The sequence below is a fragment of the Rhinatrema bivittatum genome, chromosome 1 (assembly GCF_901001135.1).
Source record: "Rhinatrema bivittatum chromosome 1, aRhiBiv1.1, whole genome shotgun sequence".
In the NCBI taxonomy this organism is placed as follows: domain Eukaryota; kingdom Metazoa; phylum Chordata; class Amphibia; order Gymnophiona; family Rhinatrematidae; genus Rhinatrema; species Rhinatrema bivittatum.
Window position 1 is genome coordinate 717,515,541 of NC_042615.1, and position 26,813 is coordinate 717,542,353.

General features: G+C 41.0%; 1 protein-coding gene across 3 annotated transcripts in view; it reads left to right on the top strand.

Moving 5' to 3' along the window:
- The window catches only part of PDE4D (phosphodiesterase 4D), a 1,438,018-nt gene that overhangs the window by 833,942 nt on the left and 577,263 nt on the right, over positions 1–26,813 (top strand). The window lies entirely within an intron of this gene.

A 26,813-nucleotide genomic window follows, 5' to 3' on the forward strand; every position in this document is an offset into this window, starting at 1 on the left:
GAGGAGTGGCGTAGATATTGTCTCAAGGATTTGACATTTGCTTGTTTTGTGCGGGCCATGGTGTAGTCAATTCCATTCCAGTTCCTGACGGAGGAGGACTCCAGACTCAAAATGCTAGAGGTCCTCCAATTTGTGGATGCACCCAAGAAGGTGGTGGCTGTGCTAGTACAAGGCATTTTCAAGGAATTGTTCATCTGGCTTTGGGAGCACCCTATTTCGGTAGCCCCGGTGAACCGGAAGACTGATGCTGTGTACCTGGTGAAGCCTACCATGGGGTTTGAGTGGTGTCAGCTTCCACACCAGTCCATGGTGGTGGAATGTGCCCTCAAGAAGGCGAAGTATCTTACCCACTCTTTGGCTCCTCAGGATCACCTGACAAATAAAGACCCGAACCGAAAAAAAACGACATTTTCCATGGCGGCTGAAAAACGAAGAACGACACAAACACAAAAAACGATGCACATCTCTATTTCATACTCCATAAAGTTGGAAAAAAGTGGAAATACCTGAAGCAAATATGAAACATTGAAAATAGTACTGGTGTTATTTTTTTCTTTCTGGGAGCTCGGTATCCAGAACGAGACTTAAGTCCTGTGATGGAGTTTTGGTCATTTTGATTGCTAATTACATTAGTTGGGCAAGCTGATTTCAGGGAATGTAATGAATTGAAATGAGATGAACTGGGCAGCTCTGTAGATTTATATGCCAGGAAAAATACTCAGTCAGTCAGTTCACTCAGTGCTTTCTTCCCCAGAGGATTTTGACAGTCACATGACGACAAGTCATCAAGATGAATTTTTCTTGAAATTTTTTAAATTAGCAAATGTTATATAGAGTGTTTATCGAAGGGTGATGCATGAGAAGAAGCATTTCCACGTTTAGTTTTTCATTTTTCATGATTCAGGCAAGTAGTAGTAAGATGGGAAGAAACCCCATATGAGGTGGCTCACGGGCCTGAATCAGTACAAAGCACATGCATCCAGTGATATAAATACAGTGGTTCGTGATACGAGCTGAAACTCTTGATGAGCCTATATTTAGAATGAAGTAGATGAAGGTGAAAACAGTTTCTGTAAAACAGAATCTTTTGAGCCTGAAACATACTCGGATTCTGACCAGGAAAACAGAGGAAGAAAGTGAAGTAGTCTGGTACAGGTTAAGCATCTCAGACAGTAAGCTGCAAAGTGAAATTACAGGTACTAGATAAGAAACAGGGAAATTGATAAAGTTACCAGAACAGCATCACTTGGGGCCGAGGATAGCTGCATGAGTTGCACAGTCCCCACCACAGAGGCCCAAGATTTGAAAGACAATTGCATATTGGATTAAGCTGTGCTGAAATTGTCTGCATGAAACTGTAAAATTCTCCCTGGATAGCTCATGAGTCAGGAGGAGCTTGCACTTGCGATTTGAATGTTATTATTTGATGTTTGAGTTTAGAACTACATATGAGTTGATGTGGTTATTATCTGCAGCTAGGTGTGAAATTAAATTTTCAGTTACTTGCTAACCTAACGTTACACAAGAGATGGTGGTGAGGCTAGGTAATGTCAGAAATGACGACAGTTCTTAGCAGGGATGAATGTAAGTCAGCGACTTAGGATCATTTGCTAATTAAAATTGTTTCTTTGACTAGGTAAGGTTAAATTTGAGTTACAATTAGAACATAAAAAAGTTCCTGAAATTATTTTCTCCTAGTTGAAGAAGAAAAGCTACACAGTTGAGGGGAGGGACAAAATGTCCTTTTGAAAGACAATCAGTCCTTGTTTATGGATGGGTAACCATGGCAATGATGAAAACTCGGGTCCCCCCCCCCCCCCCTTTCCTTGGAAATTCCATGGGCAGAGGAGAGGAATTTTTGGTGCCTGTAAGTTTAAAATGACTTTTTGAAAAAATAAGTGAACTATTGGCTAGACATGAGTGACACCCTGAGGACATTACTTCCTGAGGTTAAAGGCTATTATAACTAACTCATCTCTGGGAGCCTATGGACACTCTTGAAATTCAAACTGCTGAATGGCAGACCTTTGTCTTAGAAGTTATTTAAGCAACACATTACCCTTTCATCCTTGTAGCCAATAACAGGCATAAGATTGAGTACTAATGAGATTTATTAACTAATCACAGCTGTCTCTTTGAAATCTAGAAAGAAGAGTGATGTGTTGTCTTCATTTTGTGGCTCAGACAGAGAGAAAGGGAGATAGGTATGAGGTAATGTGTTAGCTGCATCCTGTCCCTGGGCTGAAAGATTTATTGAAAAAGAAAAAGGGGGTTTCTTTCTGCAGGAAGGTTTTCCTAGTGGGGGTAACTTGGCAAGATGTCACTTTTCCAGTAAACTGAAACAAGTATAATCTATTTTGTAGAGAGGATAATTATGGATATGTTAGATAATTGTTGGTCTTATTTTCTTTTCAGTTAGCTGAACAGTACTAAGATAGTTGCGTACATTCTGTCAGTATTAGGAAAACAGTGATAGGGAATAATCAGCATTATTGCAATTGTATTCAGAATAGAAAGGGAATTTTAATTTCATTTTGATGAGGTTTTGGTAACGCTCTTTGAGTCAATGATCTCCTCGTCCACGTGGAGCCTTGGTAAGTCATCATGGATTTTTCAAACATCTGGCCACTCCATCACCCAAAGACTGCAGGTAAAAGTATCCAGCACATTCAGGAAACACATGAGTTTGAACAGAGAAATCACATGCTAATTTCTAGCTGAGATTTAAATGGGGACTTTAGGGATACATTTTTACTGTAGTGAAATGAAAAAGGGTAGGTTCTTTGATTTTCTGTTTAAATTGCAAAAAGCAAATGTTTCTGTCTTTTCCAATGTTAATTAATTCTACTTTTACTATGACATGCATTGTGTTCTATAGAGTAAAAGTCTAAATTTAACCTGCACAGTGTCAGTTACAATCCTGAACAAGGCAATGAGAGAGTAACCTGTACGAAGCAGCAATTTCAACCCTGAACACCTTGCTGAGCATACTGGTTGGACCATTCAGTCATTATCTGCAGTCGTTTACTATGTTACTGTGTTTCTAACTTTAAAACAAAGAAAACAATAAGACATCTCATAAGAAACTCAGTAGAATTGTTGGGTTATGAAATACACTTCTTCCAATAAATGCAAGCTTACATTTTATATTTGTACTCGGTGCTCATGGCAGGAGTCTAAAAATACAGTGAGTGATGTTTGTGCTTTGGACTAGTGCCTGAACAATAAGGAAAGAGCCAGATTTCACCTGCTGCAGTGCTCCACCTCAGGGTGTCTTTACTCTTGGGTTGGAAGCTCTTTAACTTCTTTGAGTCTAAGAAGTGTCCTTATTCATCAGCATTTTTTCTTTAAAATGTTCTGGCAATACGCTAAAATTATTCCAAATAGGGCACCTAGTGCTCTTGGCTAAACATGAAGGGACCCAAATCCTTACCACAGACAAAGTATATTTAAAAGCAGGCACTCCAGCAAAAAGCTGCACTAGGCCTTGATGAAGGTTTTATTAAAGGACCCAAAACCTTGGCTGCTAGATCTATTTATCTGATTAAATATTTAAAATAATTTGAACTACTTCCATTTGTCCATCACCAGAAGACAATATTCATCGAGTGATCTGGTAAAGCAGAAGCTCCCGAGTGTTTTTGTCTATAAGTAATACCTTTGAAACATTTCCATCCTCAAATACTATAGACAGCTGACATAATTTTTATATTTGGTTTGAAGATGGGGTATAGTAGTACAGAAAAGAGCCAGCTGTTACATCTGTCCTAATAAGGACACTTTCATCCAAAGGAGCTTGAGGGAATTGCAAATGGTCTGACAGCTTTCAGCAGCCTGCCAGTAAACTGTCCCCTTTATAGTCATATAAATAAATTAAAGAATGAATGAACACAGGCACTATACTTTCCTGTCCAAAGGAAGAGCAGCTCCACCATAAAATTGTGCCATTTAAATATAAAATAGATTCCCCAAGCCCCTTGCTACTAAGTAGAGTGCAACAGCAAACTGAATCCAAGGAAGATTTAGCAATCAAGGCCACTGGGTTCGTCTGTATGTCAACATGAAATTTCAGTGACTTTTATCATGAATGCTTTTCACTGGCTGGCAAAGTCTCAGTTTTACAGACATAATGCTATTGCCAGACAAGTACGAATTATGGACAACATACCTTCATGGAATATAGAGCATTATACAAGATATGGGCTATAAAGGTAGATACAACTCACAAAGTATTGCAAGTTGCACAAAAAATATAAAATATCTCAAGCACATGTGGGAAAAGGTATCTATGTTCTTGAGGCCTGATTTTAAAAGGTCCACGCATGTAAAAAACAGGGGTTATGCATATGGCCGGGCCTTGCATGCACCGCGCACATTTTAGAATGGGCCCGGCAATGCGCGTAACCCCTGATACGCGCAGAAGTGCCGGGCCAACAAAAAGGGGCAGGCCGGGGTAGGGGCTGGGCGGGGGCTGGCCAGGAGAGTGGCTATTAGGCCCTGTCCCAGAGAAATGCACTCGGGAGGAGCAGTAAGAATTAAAATTAAAAAAATCGGGTTTAGGGGTCGGGGAGGAGAGGGGAAGAGGGAGGAAGGATAGGGTTGGGGTTAGGAAAGTTTCCTTCCAGTCTGCTCCTTGATTGGAGCGGACTGAGAGGGAACTGGGCAAAGGTCCGATGCCACACGTACTTTTGAAATTCCCCCCCCCCCCCCATGTGAGTCGCAGACCGCCCGCACATCCTTGCGTGGATGTGCGCACGGATATCGCATTTTGTAACACGCGTGTGCCATGTGCGTATTATAAAATTATCGTGTCCATGTGCGCGCACGGGGAACTGCACGCGCATGGGCACACACGCGGATCTTTTAAAATTGATCCTTTAGTACATTTATTTATATATATATATTTATTTATTTAAGCATTTTTATATACCGAGTTGCGTTGGGAACATCACCTCGGTTTACAGGTAAGCAAGAGGCTTTACAATGAACAAGTAACAAAATGAGGCAACAAGATAATAATCATGTAAAAACTGGGGAAAATTAACTATGTAGAAGGGGTATATATTACAGGCATGGGGGGGTGGCCAAAAAACAAATGTACTATACATACATGGGCGAGTGGCAATGGCCTGAATGAGGATATGTACAGAAGGAAACATGTTCAGGGAATTCAATGTGACCTGGGGGGGGGGGGGGGGAGATGTACAAGCAGGGGGGAAGACATTAAGGGGCGGATTTTCATACTCCACGAATAGGCCTACTTTTGTTTGCGCTCCAGGCGCAAACAAAAGTACGCTGGATTTAGTAGATACGCGCGGAGCCGCGCGTATCTGCTAAAAACCTGGATCGGCGCGCGCAAGGCTATCGATTTTGTATAGCCGGCGTGCGCCGAGCCGCGCAGCCTACCCCCGTTCCCTCCGAGGCCGCTCTGAAATCGGAGCGGCCTTGGAGGGAACTTCCTTTTGCCCTCCCCTCACCTTCCCCTCCCTAACCCACCCACCCGGCCCTGTCTAAGCCCCCACCTTACCTTTGTCGGGGGATTTACGCCTCCCAGAGGGAGGCGTAAATCCCCGCGCGCCAGCGGGCCTCTTGTGCGCCGGGCCGCGACCTGGGGGCGGGTACGGAGGGCGCGGCCACGCCCCCGGACCGCCCCGGGCCGTAGCCACGCCCCTGTACACGCCCCGAAAACGCCACGACGACCGGGACCGCCCCCGACACGCCCCCCTCTGAGAACCCCGGGACTTACGCGAGTCCCGGGGCTCTGCGCGCGCCGGTAGGCCTATGTAAAATAGGCGCACCGGCGCACAGGGCCCTGCTCGCGTAAATCCGGGCGGATTTACGCGAGCAGGGCTCTTAAAATCCGCCCCTAAGGGTATTCGAGGTAGAGGTGCTGGGGGGTATTTACAGGGAGTCGGAGAGAAGTTGTTCAGGTGTAAGCCTGTTTAAAGAGCCAGGTCTTGAGGTTCTGTGAATTTTTTTGGGCACAGGTCCTGGCAGAGACTAGGGGGCATCTTGTTCCAAAAGGCAGGCCCGGCAGTGGAGAGGGCACGTTCTCTAGTAGACTTAAGTTTTATCAATTTAGGCGAGGGTGTATGCAGCATCGCATGGTGATGTGTTCAGGTAGGTCTGTCAAGGGTACGAAATCGGTGCTCTTTGAACCAGGGCATGTCATGGTTGTAAATAGATTTATGAATGATGGTGAGGGATTTGTACATAATCCGTGAAGTAATTGGCAACCAATGTAGGTGTTTGAGGACAGGGGTGATGTGGTTATATCAGTGGGCGTTGGTGAGGATCCGTGCAGCAGAGTTCTGGAGCATCTGGAGGGCATTTTGGGGGAGGCCTAGGAGGATGGCATTGCAATAATCAAGTTTGGATAAAATGGTGGCTTGGAGGATTGTGTGAAACTCATTAAGATGAAGCAGAGGTTTAAATTTTTTTTAGCATGTGAAGCTTGAAGAAGCCATTTTTTAGTGTAGAATTGATGATATATATTTAAAACATATATTCAAAACAAATATATGTTTTAAATATATGTTGAGCATAGTTGTTGCTGCCTCACAGCAAGCCATAACATGTGTTATGCCTTTCTTTTTTCATAGTAGACATATTTACACTATTCTCCAGCATCATTGGTCATGTCTGTCAACACTCTCAGTCTTTCGATTTCCTCTCAATTTTGCATTTCACTGTGGACAGGATCTATGGGATATTTCGGAATCTTCTGATTTTCACCATCTATCTCAGCAGCCTATTTTCTCTTATTTTGGACGTTCCCTTTATGGATCTTGTAAGGCCTGTGAATTGCCTCTTACTCTTGTTCAATTTGTTCATCCTACTACTCAACAATTTCCTTTACATTTTTCTACTAGCTGTTTATCTGAAGGGGTAATCTATGTTGTCATTTGCCCCTGTCCACTGCTATACATTGGTAAGACTCTTCAGCTGTTAAAAAATGAATATTGTAGTTTATATGTTTAAACCGCATGTGGGCTCTACTGGTTGAGCACTGGATAGCAGCATGTCGCAATGTCCCTGATCTTCATTTTTTTGTTATTAAACAGTGTACACCTTCACGTAGTAGAGATTTCCCTCAATTTTTCCTCCAGTGTGAACAAGAGTGGATTTTTAATTTACAAACCTAATATCTGTTGGGTCATAATCATGATAATCACTGGTTTGTTTTTACTTGATCATTATTTATTGCTCTTTTCTAGTTGTTTTAGTTCTTTCCATATGTTTGTTACATGTACCCTTTGATTGACATATGTCCTAATGACATATGTCAGTCACAAATAGGATATGGCCAACCCATGCTATAATTTGTTCAGGAAGAACCGAGAGGAACAAAAAGGAGGAGCTCTTTAGTCAAAAATAATATCCTATTAACTGAAATGCAAGGTGTGTGGTGAAATGTATTTATTTTATTTTTAAAATATCTTAGCCGCACACTCCACAGATCACATTGGTTTACATCAAGACATACACAATCTAATCAGTAAATATTAAATTACAAATATACTTTAAAAACAAGTTAAAACACTAATATACAGTAATCTAAACAAAACAAACCTTCATTCTTGCTGCTATGGGCTGTTTTAAATAAAAATGACACTTCCATTTATACTGATGTGATCTACAGGTCTCTCAAACAGAAATAAGAAATGGACAGGGATCTGGCCAAAAATATCCAAATGGTGGGAAGGAAAGTTAAAGAGTTGCTCATTGGAGATTTTAATTTGCCAGATGTAGATTGGAATAGCTCTGCTGCAGAATCTGTAAGAAGCAGAGAGATTATAGAGACAAATGGTGATTGAACCCATGAGAGGAGGAGTGATACTGGACCTTATGCTCACAAATGGAGCTGGCATCTATAATGTTCAAGTTGTGCCCACTTGAGCACCAGTGATCATCACACAGCATGGTATGAAGCAAGAACATAAGAACATAATAAATTGCCATGCTGGGTCAGACCAAGGGTCCATCAAGCGTAGCATCCTGTTTCCAACAGAGGCCAAACCAGGTCACAAGAACCTGGCAAGTACCCAAACACCAAGAACATCCTATGCTACTGATGCCAGTAATAGCAGAGTCCATTCCCTAAGTCAACTTTATTAATAGCAGTTAATGGACTTCTCCTCCAAGAACTTATCCAAACCTTTTTTGAACCCAGATACATTAATTGTACTAACCATCCTTTGGCAACAAATTCCAGAGCTTAATTGTGCGTTGAGTGAAATATTTTCTCCGATTAGTCTTAAATGTGCTACTTGCTAACTTCATGGAGTGTCCCCCTAGTCATTCTATTATCCGAAAGTGTAAATAACTGATTCACATCTACTCTTTCAAGACCTCTCATGATTTTAAAGACCTCTATCATATTCCCCCTCAGCCGTCTCTTCTCCAAGCTGAACAGCCCTAACCTCTTCAGCCTTTCCATCCCCTTTATCATTTTGGTTGCCTTTCTCTGTAACTTCTCTATTGCAACTATATCTTTTTTGAGATGTGGTGACCAGAACTGTATACAGTATTCAAGGTACATTCTCACCATGGAGCGATACAGAGGCATTTTGACATTCTCTGTTTTGTTAACCATTCCCTTCCTAATAATTCCTAACATTGTTTGCTTTTTTGACTGCTGCAGCACACTGAGCTGACAATTTCAAAGTATTATCCACTATGATGCCTAGATCTTTTTCCTGGGTGGTAGCTCCTACTATGGAACCTAACCATGTAACTACAGCAAGGGTTATTTTTCCCTATATGCAATACCTTGCACTTGTCCACGTTAAATTTCATCTGCCATTTGGATGCCCAATCTTCCAGTTTCGCAAGGTTCTCCTATAATGTATCACAATCCGCTTGTGATTTAACTACTCTGAATAATTTTGTATCATCCATAAATTTGATACGCCCTTGTCGTATTCCTTTCCAGATCATTTATATATATATATTGAAAAGTACCGGTCCAAGTACAGATCCCTGAGGCACTTCACTGTTTACCCTTTTCCACTGGGAAAATTGACCATTTAATCCTACTCTCTGTTTCCTGTCTTTTAACCAGTTTGCAATCCTTGAAAGAACATTGCCTCCTATCCCATGACTTTTTAGTTTTCTTAGAAGCCTCTCATGAGAACTTTGTCAAATGCCTTCTGGAAATCCATCTTTATCCACATGTTTATTAACCCCTTCAAAAAAAAAATGAAGCAGATTTGTTAGGCAGGACTTCCCTTGGGTAGATCCATGTTGACTGTGTAACATTAAACCATGTCTTTCTATATGCTCTACGATTTTGATGTTTAGAATAGTTTCCACTATTTTTCCTGGCACTAAAGTCAGGCTCATTGGTCTATAGTTTCCTGGATCGCCCCTGGAGCCCTTTTTAAATATTGGGGTTACATTGGTCAACCTCCAGTCTTCAGGTACAATGGATTATTTTAATGATAGGTTACAAATTTTAACAAATAAATCAGAAATTTCATTTGTTAGATCCTTCAGTACCCTAGGATGCATACCATCCAGTTCAGGTGATTTGCTACTCTTTAGTTTGTCAATCTACCCTACTACATCTTCCAGGTTCACAGTGATTTGGTTCACTCATCACCCAAGTTGGAGAGAAGTCACATGAAGATCAACATTATGGATTTCAAATATACAGACTTTGTTAAAATGGTGAGATACCTTGAGGAGGAGTTAGAAGACTGGGGGAACCTGGGAGAAGAGAACAATACTGAGCCAAATTAAAAGGAGCTATTATCAAGGCTATAAATCTTTATGGAAAAAAAGTAAATAAAAGAGAGGCAAAGGAAACTGATATTGTTTTCCAAAGAGATGGCTGAAAAAATAAAGATAAAAAGATCAACATTAAAAAAATACAAAAGGAACTCAAAAAGAGGAAGACAGGGAAGATTATCTGGTGAAATTGAAAAATAAAAGGAAAGAAATCAGGATCTCAAAATCCTGAGTGAAAGAAAAGATCACCAAAGAGGTAAAGCAAGGTGACAAAACATTTTTCAGATATATCAGAGTAAGGATGACGGCCAGAGGTGGTACTATAAGACTAAAATAAGACAAGGGTCATTATATGGAGAAAGATGAGGAAAAAACAGAAATATTAATTTATTTATTTATTTAATAGCTTTTTTATACCGACATTCGTGGGTACATGAAAGGGGGAAAAATACAAAAACCAGGGGGGGGAGGGGAGCAGCAAGGAAGATAAAAGAAGCGAGCACAGTGAGGGAGAAAAACAAGACAGAGAGAAAATATAGGAACAGTACCTGATGGAGAGCAAGGTACAGAGGTGGAGGAACAACCGAAAAATAATATATATCATATTGCAAAAATATACATTCAACAAGGCAATTAAAGTCAACCACTGCAGATTATAAGTTCAAAAGGAAAAAGATATATACCATCTAAAAAACGCAAAACTATGTATAATCTATCAATAGCACTAAATAAAAGCTATATACAAAATTGCTATCAATAAAGGTAAGTGGTCTAGGAACAGGGGGAGGGAGGGTAAGTAAATTGCAGCAAGGGGGAGACAAAAAAGGTTACAAGTAAGGAGGCAATGGTACGATAAAAATAGGGTTCTTTCTCTAATGGAGTAAAGGGAAAGGAGAAACTAAGTGGGATCTGAATCAGGGAGGGCCAATTTGAAGAGCCATGTCTTGACCCCTTTTTCAAAAATTCCGGATGCAAGGTTCTAGTCGGAGCTCAAGTGGCATAGTGTTCCAGAGGGTAGGGCCTGCGATGGATAAGGCTCTTTCTCTGGTGGAGGTGTGGTGTGCAATTTTAAGGGTGGGGGTGTAGAGAGAGTTCCTGTGAAAGCAGTTCTGGTAGGATGACTGGAGGATCGGAAGCAGAATGGCTCTTCGAGCCAGGAGTGATTGTGGTTGTGCAGAGAGTTGTGAATAATATTGAGGGTTTTGTATCTGATGTGGTTGGCTTTGCCGGTGTTTGTGAGGATTCTGGTCATGGCATTCTGTAACATTTGCAGGAGTCTAATTATAGAGTAGGGGAGGTCTAGAAATAAGGAGTTGCAGTAATCCATTTTTGATAGCACAGTCGCTTGTAGGACTGTGCAGAAGTCTTGAGTGTGGAGCAGAGATTTGAGTTTTTTGAGGATGTGGAGCTTGTAGAAACCTCCCTTTATAATTGTATTGATGTGGTTTTTGAAGTTGAGTTGTTGGTCTAGGGAGATACCAAGATCTTGCACGAAGTAGGGGGGGAGCATATGAGGGGAGGGTGAGGTCGCAAGCTGGGGGGGAGGGGGGCATGTGTTCCAGGTGATTTGACATGATGAGTTCGGTTTTAGAGGAATTTAAAGCAAGGTGGAGGTTGGAGAGAAGGTTGCTAATGGAGGCGAGGCATGTTTCCCAAAACTTGAGGGATTTGGTGAGAGATTCTTGAATGGGGATGAGGATTTGGACATCGTCAGCATTTAGGAGAAACTTAAGACTGAGGTCGGAGAGGAGATGGCAGAGTGGTAACAGGTATATATTAAAGAGAGTGGAGGATAGGGAGGAGCCCTGGGGGATGCTTTGTGCAAGGGGGATGTGTGATGATTCTGATTTTGCAATTCTTACAGTGTAGCCTCTATTGTGGAGGTAAGAGGAGAACCAGTGGATGACGGTGCTTGAGATACCAATCTCAGTTAGGCGGGTAAGGAGGATTTTATGACTGATAGTGTCAAAGGCTGACGATATGTCAAGGAGGGCAAGGGATAAAGGATTGTCCATTGTCCATGCCCTTGAGGAGGGTGTCAGTGAGTGAGAGTAAGAGGCTTTCTGTGTTTCGAGACTTACGGAAGCTGAACTAAGGTGGAGGATGTTATGGTCTTCAAAGTATTCGGAAAGCTGGGAGTTGACTACCTTTTCCATAAGTTTGGATATGAAGGGAAGGTAAGATATGGGGCAGTAGTTTGAGAGATTGGTGGGTTGAGGGTAGACTTTTTGAGTAGTGGCTTGACAACTGCAAGTTTGAGGGGGTCTGGGACTTTGCCATGGGAGAGGGAACTGTTGATTATGTCGGCAAGGGGTTTTGCGATGGTAGAGGGAATGGACAGGAGTGCTTTAGTGGGGATGGTGTCAGAGGGGTGGGTAGCAGGTTTGATTTTTTTTTAATGGATTTGATTTCCTTGGTGGAGGTTAAATCGACAGATCAAAAGTTGGAATAGGGAATATTAAACAAATACTTCAGTTTGTTCACTAAAGAAGACCCTGGAGGAGGACTCTTGCTGGTTGGCAAGTATGCAGATAGCAGTGGGCTAGATACAACCCCATTTACAGAAGAGAATGTGTGGGTGGAATTAAAAGTGGACAAGGCCTTGGGGCCTGATGAGATACATCCCAGGATACTAAAGGAGCTCAGAGAGGCACTAGTGGGTATGCTAAAAGACTTAATTCAATAGATCTCTGGAAATGGGCATGGTGCCGCTAGCTTAGAGAAGGGCAGTGGTGGTCCTACTTAACAAAATTGGGAGCAGAGTACAGGCCAGTTAGCCTTAAATTGATAGTGGGAAAATTAATGGAGATGCGGCTGAAGGAAAGGATAGTCAACTCTCTACAATTCAATGAGTTGCAGGATCCGATGCAACGTGGTTTTATCAGAGGAAAGTCATGTCAAATGCATCTTACTTTTTTGATTGGGTAAATAGAGAATTACATCAAGGATGATCATTCAATATGACTTATCTGAACTTCAGCAAATCTTTTGAAACTGTCTGACATAGGAGACTCATGAACAAAATGAGAAGCATGGGAATGGGTTCCAAGGTGGTGGAAAGGATTTCAAATTGGTTGACATTCCGACAACAAGTTGTGGTAAATGAAACTTACTCTGAGGGGAGAAGAGTGATAAATGGAGTGTGTCAAGGATTGATTTTGGGGCCATTTCTGTTCAATATCTTTGTGAGCAGCATCATGGAAGTGTTAGAAGGAAAAGTTTGACTTCTTGTGAATGATACTAAGACCCTCAATAGAGTGGACATGTCTGAAGAAATAGAGATCTTAAAAAGTTATTGAAGAAAGCTTGAGGAATGGTTGAAGGTTAGGGATATGCAGGGGAAAAAAATTCCTTTTCATTTTCAGTTTTTTTTGGGAGTTTTTCCCCCAAGGATTGTGGATTGCTTGATTCATTTCAGTCATGTGATAAAAACGAATCCAAACAAAAAACAAATGGCCAAAAATGAAAATTAGGCCTCCGTTCCACCCTCCCAGAAAAATGCTGGGGCAAGGATCCTTCCCCGGTCCCCACTTAAACAGTCTGGTGGGGATCTGCTGGCTATGACTAGGCTAAAGCCTTGGACTTGAATAGGCCGGAGCCCGGACCCAGGCATGATGCCACGGCCCGGCACAGAGGCCGGGTCCCAATGCAGAGACCTTGGCCCGGACCCAGGCCCAATGCGGTGACCTGACCCAGAAGCTAGGTCCTGATGCCTCTGCCTAGGCCAGGGTAAGGACCCAGGCTCAACACTGTGACCTGACGCAGAGGCCGGGTCCAAACACCGGAGCCTAAGGCCTAGGCCATGACTTGAACCCAGGCCTGACTTTACTTCCCAACCCGGAGTCCAGTTCCCGAAGCCAGGGCCTTGTCCTGGACCCATGTGCGATCCCACGACCTGCCCTGGAGGCCAGGTCCCAATGCCAGGGCCTCAGCCCAGACTCAGAACTGATGCCACAAACTTCCCCGGAGGCCGGGTCCCAACATTTGGGCCTTGGCCTAGGCCCAAACCCAGGTCCGATGCTGTGGCCCAACCCAGATGCTGGGTCCCGATGCCTTGGCCTCGACCTGGATCCAGGCTCAACATCGTGACCTGACTCTGGGACCTCAGCCTAGACTCAGGCCCGACACTGCATCTCAATCCTGAGACCAGGACCTGATGCCAGGGCATAGGCCCAGATTCAGACCTGATGCCGTGGCTTCAGCCAAGAGGCTGGGTCCTGATGCCTGGGCCTTGGTTAGGTGCAGGCCTTGGAGCTCCTGTTCTCAGTCCTCTTCTTTCTTCAGTGCATCAATGCCAAATGACAGCATCCACTGGGGTCACACCTGAGTTAATTAACTCTGGCAAATTCACCCCAGTGGATGGCACCATTTTGATGTACTGCATTTAAGAAGAGGAGCTCCCAGGCCTGGGCTTGACCCTTGGCCGAGTCATCGGAATCTGGCTTCTTTGCCAAGGCCCTGGCATCAAGCCTGGGTCTGGGCCTAGGCCCCGGCGTCAGGACCCAGCCTCCAGATTGGGTCGTAGTCTTGGGCTTCAGCTCAGGCTCCAGTTTAGGACGAGACCGAGGTGTCGGAACCCGGCACCTGGTTTGGTCACAGTTTCGGGATGATGGGTCCCAGCCCAAGCTCCTGCCATCGTGATCCGGCCTTCTTGTTGGGTCACAGCATTAGGCCGCCTTTGAGGCCTCAGCGTCAGGGTCCAGCCTCATTGGATTACTTGATGGATCAGGTAAGGATTTTTTTTTTAATTTTCAGGGGTCTCGACTGAGGCTCTGTTATCGGCCAGTGCCTCCGCCGTGACCCTGGTATCACACTGGGCCTAGGACACTGCCCCTGCTTTGGGCCTCAGCCTATGCTCTAGGTGAGGCCCCAGCTTCAGGCCTAGAACTAGGCCAATGAATTGGTTTAAAATTAAATGAATAAATATGGTTCATTTTCATTCAGGGTGCCCCCAGTTCAGTTCGGGGCCTCCCAAATGAAACAGATTAGCTTTATTCATCATGTTTTTCACTTTCATTTTAAACGAATGCACATCCCTATTGAAGGCTTGGCAGCTGGGATTCAATGCCAAGAGGTGCAGAGCCATGTATTTGGTGTGCAGAAATCCAGAGGATGAAAGACTGAACAGACTGCACAGTATGAAAAGAGACCTCGGTGATAATGTCGGATGATCAGAAGGCGCTGAAGCAATATGACAAGGTGGTGGCTAAGGCCAGCGGGATGCTGGCTGCATAGAGAGAGGTGAAACCAGCAAGAAAAAGGAGGTAATAATGCCCCTGTACGGGTCCCTAGTGAGTCTTCACCTGGAATACTATGTTCAGTTATGGAGCCCATATCTCAAAAAGGATAGCGACAGGATGGAAGCAAAGCAGTCCAGAGAAAGGTAATCAAAATGTTGTAGGGGCTGCACCAAAAGACATGAAATGAGACTGAAGGATCTAGATATGTATTCCCTGGAGGAGAGGAGGGACAGGGGAGATATGATTAAAAACTTTTAAATATCTGAAGCACATTAATGATGCATGGGAATCAAGCCTTTTCCAATGGAAAGAAAGCTGTAGAACAATGGGACATAATCTGAAGCTCCAAAGGGGTAGACTCAGGACCAACAATAGGAAACATTTCCTCATGGAAAGGGTGGTAGATGTATGGAAATCACTCCTGGAAGAGGTAGTGAAGACAAGAATGGTCATGAAATTCGAAAGGGCATGGCATAAACACCTAGTGGCTACAGGATGGAAATGAAGGAAAGGGGTAACGTGTTAACTGGGGTAACCTGCACGGAGCAGCAGTTACTACACTTAACAGAAGGCATGAGGGGAGTCACCTGCATGGAGCAATGGTTGCTAACCTTGGGGGAAGGTGTGGGAGGTGGCCTGCATGTAGTAGTAGTTGCTACCCTTAACGGAAGGCACCTAAAAAAAAAAAAAAAAAAAGCAAAATTAAAAAAAAAAACTTGCTGAGCAGACTAGATAGACTGGCCTTTTTCTGTTATCATTTACTATTTTACTATGTATGTTACTATGCTATTTGCTTGCCTATTTTTTAAAGTAAGTATGTGGAGAAATTACCTCTACGGGGAGAATGACTTCTGTATATAAGTCTGAGCTCTAAGCGATTCTTTCAGAATATTCTAAGAATTTGAAGAGACCAGGACCATTCTAAGTCCTGGGTAAATCTATCCAGGCCTGTTGTTCTTCTAGTTCAGCTAGGCCCTTCCTTTACAATAGATGTTGGCATGCCAATGGATTATTTTTCTATTTTATGTGCCCTAAGGGTTTATACTACTAATAAAGGGCCTGATTTTTCAAAAGCATGTACACCCTAGATTTTACATGTATAAATGCACTTTTCCCACGTTAAGTGGCTTTTGAAAATTGCTATGATAATATGTTACATTGTTACATGCATAACACCTTTGAAAATTCACCTGAAAATCTTTCTCAAGTACATAAAAACAGAAACCTGTGAGGAAGTCAGTTGGAGTATTGGATGACTTGGAAGTAAAGGGGCACTTAGAATTCTTTGCTTTATTCTTCTCTGTGGAGAATGTTAGGGAGATACAACACTGTAGACATTATGGATTTTAAAAAGGTTACGCGTGCCGGGCCTATTTTAAAAAGGCCCGGCGACGCACGTAAAGCCCCAGGACGCGTGTAAGCAGGGGAAAAGGAAAGGTATTTTAACAAGTACATCAATGTGAAGAAAGGGGGTATTGGTGATATTACCATGCTGCTTGCTGGCTACGTTGTCTTAAGCTATATTTACTAAAGGGGCGGTCCGGGGCGGGGGCAGGGCCAGAGGCCTTCGATGCAGCGGCCATTATCGCTGTGTCGAAGGCCTCTGGCCCTGCCCCCGCCCTGTGATTCAGGAAGAGATACTAGAGCTATGGAATTAGAATAGAAAAGAAACTCTAGGTGCCAGTTCTGCAAAGAGTGATGCTGTGCAACATAAAGCAGAACCAAGCAATTTATTTTTGCATGTGTCTAAAATCTTTTGATCTTATTAAGAAATGAAGGATTAAGTTATAACTGTCTGAAATCAAAGATTATTTTAAGCCCACACCTGGTGTATTAAATCATAAATGAAACTGCATTTGTTCCCCATTTCATAGGAGATAAACTTGCTTTCCATTTAAAAGAGTGAAAAACATCACATGATGCTCCATCTAAGAGGGATTAGATCTCCATGGATCTAAAATAGTGGTTAAGATCTAAGATGGAGAAAAGCGGTGTATATAGCTTACATCATACTAATTACTAATCAGTATATCTTTGGATGGAAGGAATAAACCCCATCCATGATTGGCTTTAAGAGGTGACGATGTCATGAGAATATATTTAGCGGGTTTAGGGTTAACATATTATATTTGTGGATTATGGATGTTCAGATCCTCGAGCCAGTTTCTGGTTCAATCGAGAATACTATTAAAATACTGGAGATTTATCTTACCTCTATTCAAAAGCTATTAGTACTCGTGAAATTTACACTAAATCATCAAAAACTTAAATACTTCTATTATGCAACAAAATTGACCATAGGATGATAACGAACTATATGAACATAAGAACATAAGAAAATGCCATACTGGGTCAGACCAAGGGTCCATCAAGCCCAGCATCCTGTTTCCAACAGTGGCCAATCCAGGCCATAAGAACCTGGCAAGTACCCAAAAACTAAGTCTATTCCATGTAACCATTGCTAATGGCAGTGGCTATTCTCTAAGTGAACTTAATAGCAGGTAATGGACTTCTCCTCCAAGAACTTATCCAATCCTTTTTTAAACACAGCTATACTAACTGCACGAACCACATTCTCTGGCAACAAATTCCAGAGTTTAATTGTGCGTTGAGTAAAAAAGAACTTTCTCCGATTAGTTTTAAATGTGCCCCATGCTAACTTCATGGAGTGTCCCCTAGTCCTTCTACTATCCGAAAGAGTAAATAACCGATTCACATCTACCCGTTCTAGACCTCTCATGATTTTAAACACCTCTATCATATCCCCCCTCAGTCGTCTCTTCTCCAAGCTGAAAAGTCCTAACCTCTTTAGTCTTTCCTCATAGGGGAGTTGTTCCATTCCCCTTATCATTTTGGTAGCCCTTCTCTGTACCTTCTCCATCGCAATTATATCTTTTTTGAGATGCGGCGACCAGAATTGTACACAGTATTCAAGGTGCGGTCTCACCATGGAGCGATACAGAGGCATTATGACATTTTCCGTTTTATTCATCATTCCTTTTCTAATAATTCCCAACATTCTGTTTGCTTTTTTGACTGCCGCAGCACACTGAACCGACGATTTCAATGTGTTATCCACTATGACACCTAGATCTCTTTCTTGGGTTGTAGCACCTAATATGGAACCCAACATTGTGTAATTATAGCATGGGTTATTTTTCCCTATATGCATCACCTTGCACTTATCCACATTAAATTTCATCTGCCATTTGGATGCCCAATTTTCCAGTCTCACAAGGTCTTCCTGGAATTTATCACAATCTGCTTGTGATTTAACTACTCTGAACAATTTTGTGTCATCTGCAAATTTGATTATCTCACTCGTCGTATTTCTTTCCAGATCATTTATAAATATATTGAACAGTAAGGGTCCCAATACAGATCCCTGAGGCACTCCACTGTCCACTCCCTTCCACTGAGAAAATTGCCCATTTAATCCTACTCTCTGTTTCCTGTCTTTTAGCCAGTTTGCAATCCACGAAAGGACCTCGCCACCTATCCCATGACTTTTTACTTTTCCTAGAAGCCTCTCATGAGGAACTTTGTCAAACGCCTTCTGAAAATCCAAGTATACTATATCTACCGGTTCACCTTTATCCACATGTTTATTAACTACTTCAAAAAAGTGAAGCAGATTTGTGAGGCAAGACTTGCCCTGGGTAAAGCCATGCTGACTTTGTTCCATTAAACCATGTCTTTCTATATGTTCTGTGATTTTGATGTTTAGAACACTTTCCACTATTTTTCCTGGCACTGAAGTCAGGCTAACCGGTCTGTAGTTTGCCGGATCGCCCCTGGAGCCCTTTTTAAATATTGGGGTTACATTTGCTATCCTCCAGTCTTCAGGTACAATGGATGATTTTAATGATAAGTTACAAATTTTTACTAATAGGTCTGAAATTTCATTTTTTAGTTCCTTCAGAACTCTGGGGTGTATACCATCCGGTCTAGGTGATTTACTACTCTTCAGTTTGTCAATCAGGCCTACCACATCTTCTAGGTTCACCGTGATTTGATTCAGTCCATCTGAATCATTACCCATGAAAACCTTCTCCATTACGGGTACCTCCCCAACATCCTCTTCAGTAAACACCGAAGCAAAGAAATCATTTAATCTTTCCGCGATGGCCTTATCTTCTCTAAGTGCCCCTTTAACCCCTCGATCATCTAACGGTCCAACTGACTCCCTCACAGGCTTTCTGCTTCGGATATATTTTAAAAAGTTTTTACTGTGAGTTTTTGCCTCTACAGCCAACTTCTTTTCAAATTCTCTCTTAGCCTGTCTTATCAATGTCTTACATATGATTTCACTATACTTAATGAGGCTAGGGATCTAGGGGTTATTCTAGATAGTGAACTCAATCTGAAAAGAGCAGTTAATAATATTTATCAAAGATGTTTTTTTTAAGTTACATATTTTAAAGAAGTTAAAACCGTACTTGTATTTCGATGACTTTAGGACAGTGTTACAGACTTTGATTTTTTCTAAATTGGACTACTATAATGCCCTATTGCGGCTTTCTGTCCAATACCCTTAGACCAGTGCAACTTCTAAACAAAGAATGCAGATGCAAGGGTCCTAACTTGTTCCAAGAAGTACGATCATATTACTCCGGTGCTGAAGAACTTGCATTGCTTATAGATTTCATTACAAAGTTTTAGCTCTAATTCATAAATCATTATTCAATGATAACATTGAATGGTTTAATGCATCACTTCACATCCATACCCCTCAATGCAATCTGCGGTCAGGCAATAAGGGCCTTCTGACTATCCCATCTCCCAGGTTAGCTCATTTAAACAGAGTTAGAGAGAGAGTGCTGTCATTGACTGGACCAAAACTGTGGAATTCCCTTCCGATTGAGCTAAGGCTTGAGGAAAACTTTCAGACTTTCTAGAATAACTTGAAAACCTGGTTGTTTAAGCAGGAGTTTGTAGAGTCAATATGAAATTTGAAATAACCAGGGCAATGTTGTATTTGAAGTTAACTAGGGGCCTCTCTTTTTTTGCTCCCTTTTATTTTTTTTTTATCTATTTTATGTTAATATTTGCATTATTTTTATTGCAGATATATTTTGTTTTGTTATGATTTTATTGTTGATGTTATTTATGTAGTTTTTATAATATTTATTATATTGTGAATCGGTATGACTGCTTCAGAAAATTGGTATATAAAAATAAATAAATAAATGATGCAATGAAATGGGTAATTAAAGAATAATGTATTGATTGGTTGTGTATGTGCGTAATGAAACATGTATAACAAGCTGCCTGTGTTGGATGTGGGGAGCAAACTGAATGTTTATATTTTACTGTTAGAGATGTACTTTTTGCAATAAACCACATAAAAGAGGAAGTTTTAGTTTCATGTCAGATATTCTTGGTAAAAGCTCTCTGCCACTTTAAGAATTTGCTCCCGGAGATAAAAAGGGACCTGTGAGTAGTTTTAATCTGATATAAGGATTTTTGGAAAAGAAATATGGGACATTTTCCTGGATTCATGCAGAGCAAACTAACAAGCACAACAGTAGCAAATGTCAAAAACCAGATGGTATTCACCCCATAGTAATGAATGAACTTAATTATGAAATTGTAGACTTGCTATTACTCATCTGTAACATCATTCAAATATGTCACTGTATCTGAGGACTGGAGTGTAGCCAATCTAATGCCAATAAAAAGGGATCTAGGAGTGATCCAGGAAACTACAGACCAGTGAGCCTGATTTTGGTACCTGGTAAAAGCTATTGTCAAGAACAGAATTACTGGGTATATGGGTAAACAAGGCTTAATGGGGAAGAGCCAAAATTATTTTAGTGAATAAGTTATGCTTTACCAATCTATTAGAATTATTTGAAGGTGTAAAAAATATGTGGATAACAGTGAGTGTATCTGGATTTTCTGAAGGCATTTGATAAAGTCCCTAATAAAAGTCTCCTTACAAAATTTAAAAGTCACAGGCTAGGTTGTAATGTCCTATTGTGCATCAGTTACTGGTTAAAGGATAGGAAGTACCATTAGATGACTGAGGGGATAAGAAGCACATAGGGAAGCAAGGCCATAGTGGAATAACTAAATTAAATATTTGCTTCAGAATTTACTGTTGTTGAAATACCTGTGCCAGAAATGGTATTTAATGTTGGTGATTCAGAGGATCTGAAACAAATCCCGGTGAATCTGGAAGAAGTAATAGAACAAATTGACAAACCACCTGGACCAGGTAATATATACCTCAGACTTCTGAAAGAACTCAAAATTGAAATTGCAGACCTATTACTAGTAGTTTGTAACCTATAATTAAAATCATTTATTCTACCTGAAGATTGGAGGGTGCCCAATATAAAACCAATTTTTAATTAAAGGGCTCCATGGGGGATCAGGAAACAGTAGAGTGGTGAGCCTGACATCAGTGTTGGGAAAAATGGTAGAAACTATTCTAAAGAACAAAATTAGTGAACATATAGACATGAAACAGAGTCAACATGGATTTACCCTAGGAAAGTCTTACCTCACCCATCGGCTACATTTTAGAAAGGGTTTAATACAGGTGGATAATGGTGAGCTGGCAGATATAGTTCTGAAAAAGTTAAAACCCTTACTACACGCCCACGACTTCAGTCTCGTCCTACAATCAATTATTCTCACCAAAATGGACTACTGCAATGCGTTGCTTCTTGGTCTACCAGCCTCTACAATCAAACCCCTCCAGATGGTTCTAAATTCAGCAGCTAGGGTCTTGACCAATTCTAATAAAAGAGACCACATCTCGCCCATCCTCTACAATCTTCACTGGCTTCCAATTAAATTTAGAATCATCTACAAAGTCATGACCCTTATTCACAAATCCATTAACAATATAGCTCCAATCGATCTTACACATCAACTACGCACCATCAAATCAACAAGACCTATTAGAAAAGCCTACCAAAACACCCTGGTCATCCCTCAAGCCAAAACCCCGTTAAGGAATAGAGCTTTTTCTACCGCAAGCCCTTCTCTATGGAATTCACTACCACTAGAACTAAGACAAGACCTCTCCCACCAGTATTCAAAATCTGAAAACTTGGCTATTCAGACAAGCATTTCCATGACTACCCACAAGCAGCTTTCAATTAGTTATTTGTTATTTTTATATCTGCCACGTTCTAAAAATTCATATATACAGCTCCACCCTCCTCCCCTCCTCTTCATTTTCTTTCCTACAATGTTTCAGTTAATGCACTCAAGCGGAAGTCAGTTTTTCCAATGACTTCTGTTTTCCAGCAAGACATCTATACATTTAGGAATAGGAATAATTCCTAACATCATGTTTGAATTAGTCGTTGTCCTTTGGTTATCTATTTTTATTTTTTCTTCCTTTTATAAAGGCTATTTAAAAGTTTTATTTAAAACATTAAGACATTTACATTTATAATTCAGTGTATTTGTCTAATATATTTATCTATGTAACTATTGTTTAAAAAGTTCTATTTATCTGTTTGTTCAAAAAGTTATTCGTTATATGTAATTGCTCCCAAGCAAACCTTTTAATAGTTCTCTGTAAACCGATTTGATTTGCATATAATGTAAGAAGACCGGTATATAAAAAACACAAATAAATAAATAAATATATAGTGTAGCTGGATTTTGAGAAGGTGTTTGGCAAAGCCCCTCATGAAAGACTCCTGAGAAAATTAAAAAGTTATGGGATAGGACGCAATTATTATTGTGGACTGGTTTTCTCAGTGGAGGAAAGTAAATAGTGGGATGCCCTAGGGATCTGTACTGGAACCAGTGCTTTTTAACACATTTATAAATGATCTAGAAAAGAGAACAACAAGTGAGGTGATCAAATTTGCAGACAACAAAAAATTATTTCAAGCTGTTAAATCTCAAGTGGATTATGAGAAACTGCAGGAAGACCTTGGGAGTCTGAGCATCTAAATGGCAGATGAAATTGTACAAAGTGATGTAAATAGGGGAAAAAAAGAATCCAAATTGTAGTTACACAATGTTAGATTCCATATTAAAGGTCACCTCCTAGGCATCATCGTGATGGCTTCAGTGATCAAAAAAGGTAATAATGTTAAGAATTATTAAGAAGGGAATGGAGAATAGTACAGAGAATATTATAATACCTTTGTATTACTTCAAGGTAAAACTGCACCTAGAGTACAGTGTGCAATTTTGCTTACCATATCTCAGAAAAGATATAGTGGAACTAGAAAAGGTACAGAGAAGGACTACCAAGCTGATAAAGAGGATGGAAAAGCTAAAGATGTTAGGTATCTTCAACTTGAAGAAGAATGAGGAGGCATATGACAGAGGTCTATAAAATCAGTGGAGTGGAAATGGGTAAACATGAATCAGTTGTTTACTCTTTCAGAAAATACAAAGACTAGGGGAGACTCCAGGAAGTTACTAATTAGCACATTTAAAATAAATTGGAGAAAATATTTTTCCACACAATTAAGCTCTGGAATTCACAGCTGGAGGATTTGGTGAAATTGCTCCTTGAGTACGGAGTGCACTTCTGATCACCGCATCAAAGGAAGGAGGTTCTGGAAGCCAAATTTAGGCTCTTAGGTAGAAAGCTTAAATCCAGAACCTCCAGGGTAGCATTCTCTGAAATGCTCCCTGTTCCACGCGCAGGTCACCAGAGGCAGGCAGAGCTCCAGAGTCTCAATGCATGGATGAGACGATGGTGCAAGGAAGAGGGATTCAGTTTTGTTAGGAACTGGGGAACCTTTTGGGGAAGGGGGAGTCTCTTCCGAAGGGATGGGCTCCACCTTAACCAGGGTGGAACCAGACTGCTGGCGCTAACCTTTAAAAAGGAGATTGTTCTAGTTTAAAAGCTGCTCTAAGGGGAAAGCCGACCGCGCATGGTTCAGAGAGGTATCTTTAAAGGATACTAATGATGCATTAGAATTAGGGCATCCCGACAATGAGGTTCCAATAATTAGAAAATTAGTCCAAGTGCCTGTAACTAAAAACTCACCTGAGCTAAAACATTCTAACTTATCCCTATCAATTAAAAAGCAGAATGAAAATACAAACAAAAAACAAACTTTGAAATGTTTGTATGCTAATGCCAGAAGTCTAAGAAGTAAGATGGGAGAATTAGAATGTATAGCAGTAAATGATGACATAGACTTAATTGGCATCTCAGAGACATGGTGGAAAGAGGATAACCAATGGGACAGTGCTATACCGGGGTACAAATTATATCGCAATGACAGAGAGGAGCACTCGGGAGGAGGTGTGGCACTTTATGTCCGGGATGGCATAGAGTCCAACAGGATAAACATCCTACATGAGACTAAATACAAAATTGAATCTTTATGGGTAGAAATCCTTTGTGTGTCGGGGAAGACTATAGTGATAGGGGTATACTACCGTCCACCTGGTCAAGATGGTGAGACGGACAGTGAAATGCTAAGAGAAATTAGGGAAGCTAACCAAATTGGTAGTGCAGTAATAATGGGAGACTTCAATTACCTAATGCAAAAAATGTGGAAATCAGATCATTATAAACATTAGCCTAAGAAGGTGTCAGCAAGCCTGACGTTATATGTCTTTATGACAGACACTAACCGGTCTACTCAATCATTCACCTTCATCATTTTTTAATGCTTTAATATTCCAAAACTTATTTTTATGAAGTTTTTTCTTTTAATTAAAAATGTCCTCCATGGAATTCAAGTGCAGACTCTTATCAAACAACTGATTCAGATTGCCCTACACGGGCCGGTGTTTCGCTTATTCAGCTTCGTCAGGAGCACATCAAAAAGATGTTTAAGCAAGAGTCAGTTACCTAAAATAACCATATAATAATTATTTATATATATATCAGAAAAGAGGAATAGTACTTATCTTAGTAGAAGCAGGGCTACCATTCAAAATGGACCTCACGTCTCGACCATCTTGTAGAAAGGAATTTGGAGGAGCTGAAACCGAGGTTCAAAGCTCTTTAAATTCACCTGAATTCTGACGTCACAGACCTAAATCAAGTGTGGTTGAGAAATCATGAATTAAGCAAGGAGAAAAGTCATTTGAAAAGGATAATCACCCCAAGAAAGCATGCAGTTCCAATTCATTATTTAAACCAAGTGGATGCACAGTATTAAGTCTATATATCCAGCGCTGTTCAGCTTGCAGCAAAAGATGATGTCTATCTCCCCCACGCCAGTGAGGTGATATGTGATCAATCGCACAGAAACGTAAATCAGCAAAAATGTGTTTTTGTACTTGACAATGCAAAACTAGTGGTTCATCTTCCCGATTGTTCTTGATATTAGAACGATGTTCTATCATTCTAGTCTTTAAAAGACGCTTGGTTTTCCCAATGTAGAGTAGTAAACACGGACATTGAATCAAGTAAACAACCATCGAGGAATCACAAGTAGTATTGTGTTTTAGAAATATTTTATATCCTGAGGGTAATGTTAATTCATCCTGAATAGACATTGATGATTGACAAACAGAACAGGTATGGCATGGATGATGTGATCCAGAGGTATGACTAGATGAAGCTGACGTCATGGAACTGTCAGATTTAATTAGCAGATTTCTCAGATTTGCAGCTCGAGAAAAAGTGATACGTGGTGGGAGCTGAAAAATATCGTGCACTTGTAAAACGTGCCAATATTTCAAAATCGACTCTCGAATTTTTGAAGCAGCTGAGGAATAAGGTAAAATGCAAGTCTGACGTTCAGACTCTTCTACTGTACGTGGAAGGAACAGATAATCACGGTTAGAGTATTTTGCACGAAGGTAAGCCTTCCTGATACAAGACCGAGGATAACCTCTTGCAGCAAAACGTTGATGTAATATTTTAGACTGCATTTCAAATTCTGCAGCCGATGTACATAGACGTCGTAAACGAATATATTGACTTACCGGCAAGTTCCTCTTTAAATTCCTAGGGTGAGCGCTTGTATAGTGAAGGTAAGTATTTGAACAAACAGGTTTGCGGTATAATGAAGTGACAAATTTTCCATCCACCAAAGTAATATGAATGTCCAAAAATGTAATGGTTTGTGGATCAATTGAAGCAGTGAACTTTAAATGAGAATTACATGAATTTAACCAAACCAGGAATAAATGAAATGTCTCCTCATCACCTCTCCAAAGAACAAAAACGTCATCAATGTAGCGCTTCCAGGTAACTAGTTGTTGCATAAATGGGTGAGTAGTGAGCCAAGTAATCTCAAAATGATGCATGTATAGATTTGCCAAATCTGGGGCCATAGATGCCCCCATGGCTGTGCCACAAACCTGTAAATAAAATTCTTGATTGAAAGCAAAAAATTTTTTCTTTAAAGCAATCTGTAACAGCTGTGACAAAAAATCGCTTGGAATGCGGGTGGGGTCTCGGACGTAAATCAAAAAAATCATTTGCAATTTCTATTGCCTCGTTTTGAGGTATGGAAGTATAGAGAGCTTCCACATCTAGTGTCACTAGTTTCAAATCTGTAGTATCGATGTCTAGATGTTCCAAGAACATGATCATGTCTGAAGAATCCCTAATGTAAGATGGCATTAGGGGAACAAACGGTGCCAAAAATTGATCAACAAAACGCGACAGGGGTTCAAGAAGTGAATCACAACCTGAAACAATTGGTCGTCCGGGGGGGTGGTCAATATTTTTATGAATCTTTGGCAGCGTTCCCGGAGACAAAGATCAGAGTCTGCCGCCTCATCAACTTTTTTAGGACGAGGCTCCCGCCGTCCATTTCGGGGTCGTTACAACCGGTTTCACTCTGCCGGACGGAAGAACACTCAGGACGCCCGGTATCCACCAGCGGGTCGCCAAGATGCATAGTGATCATAATATGATCAAATTTGATTTAATGACTGGAA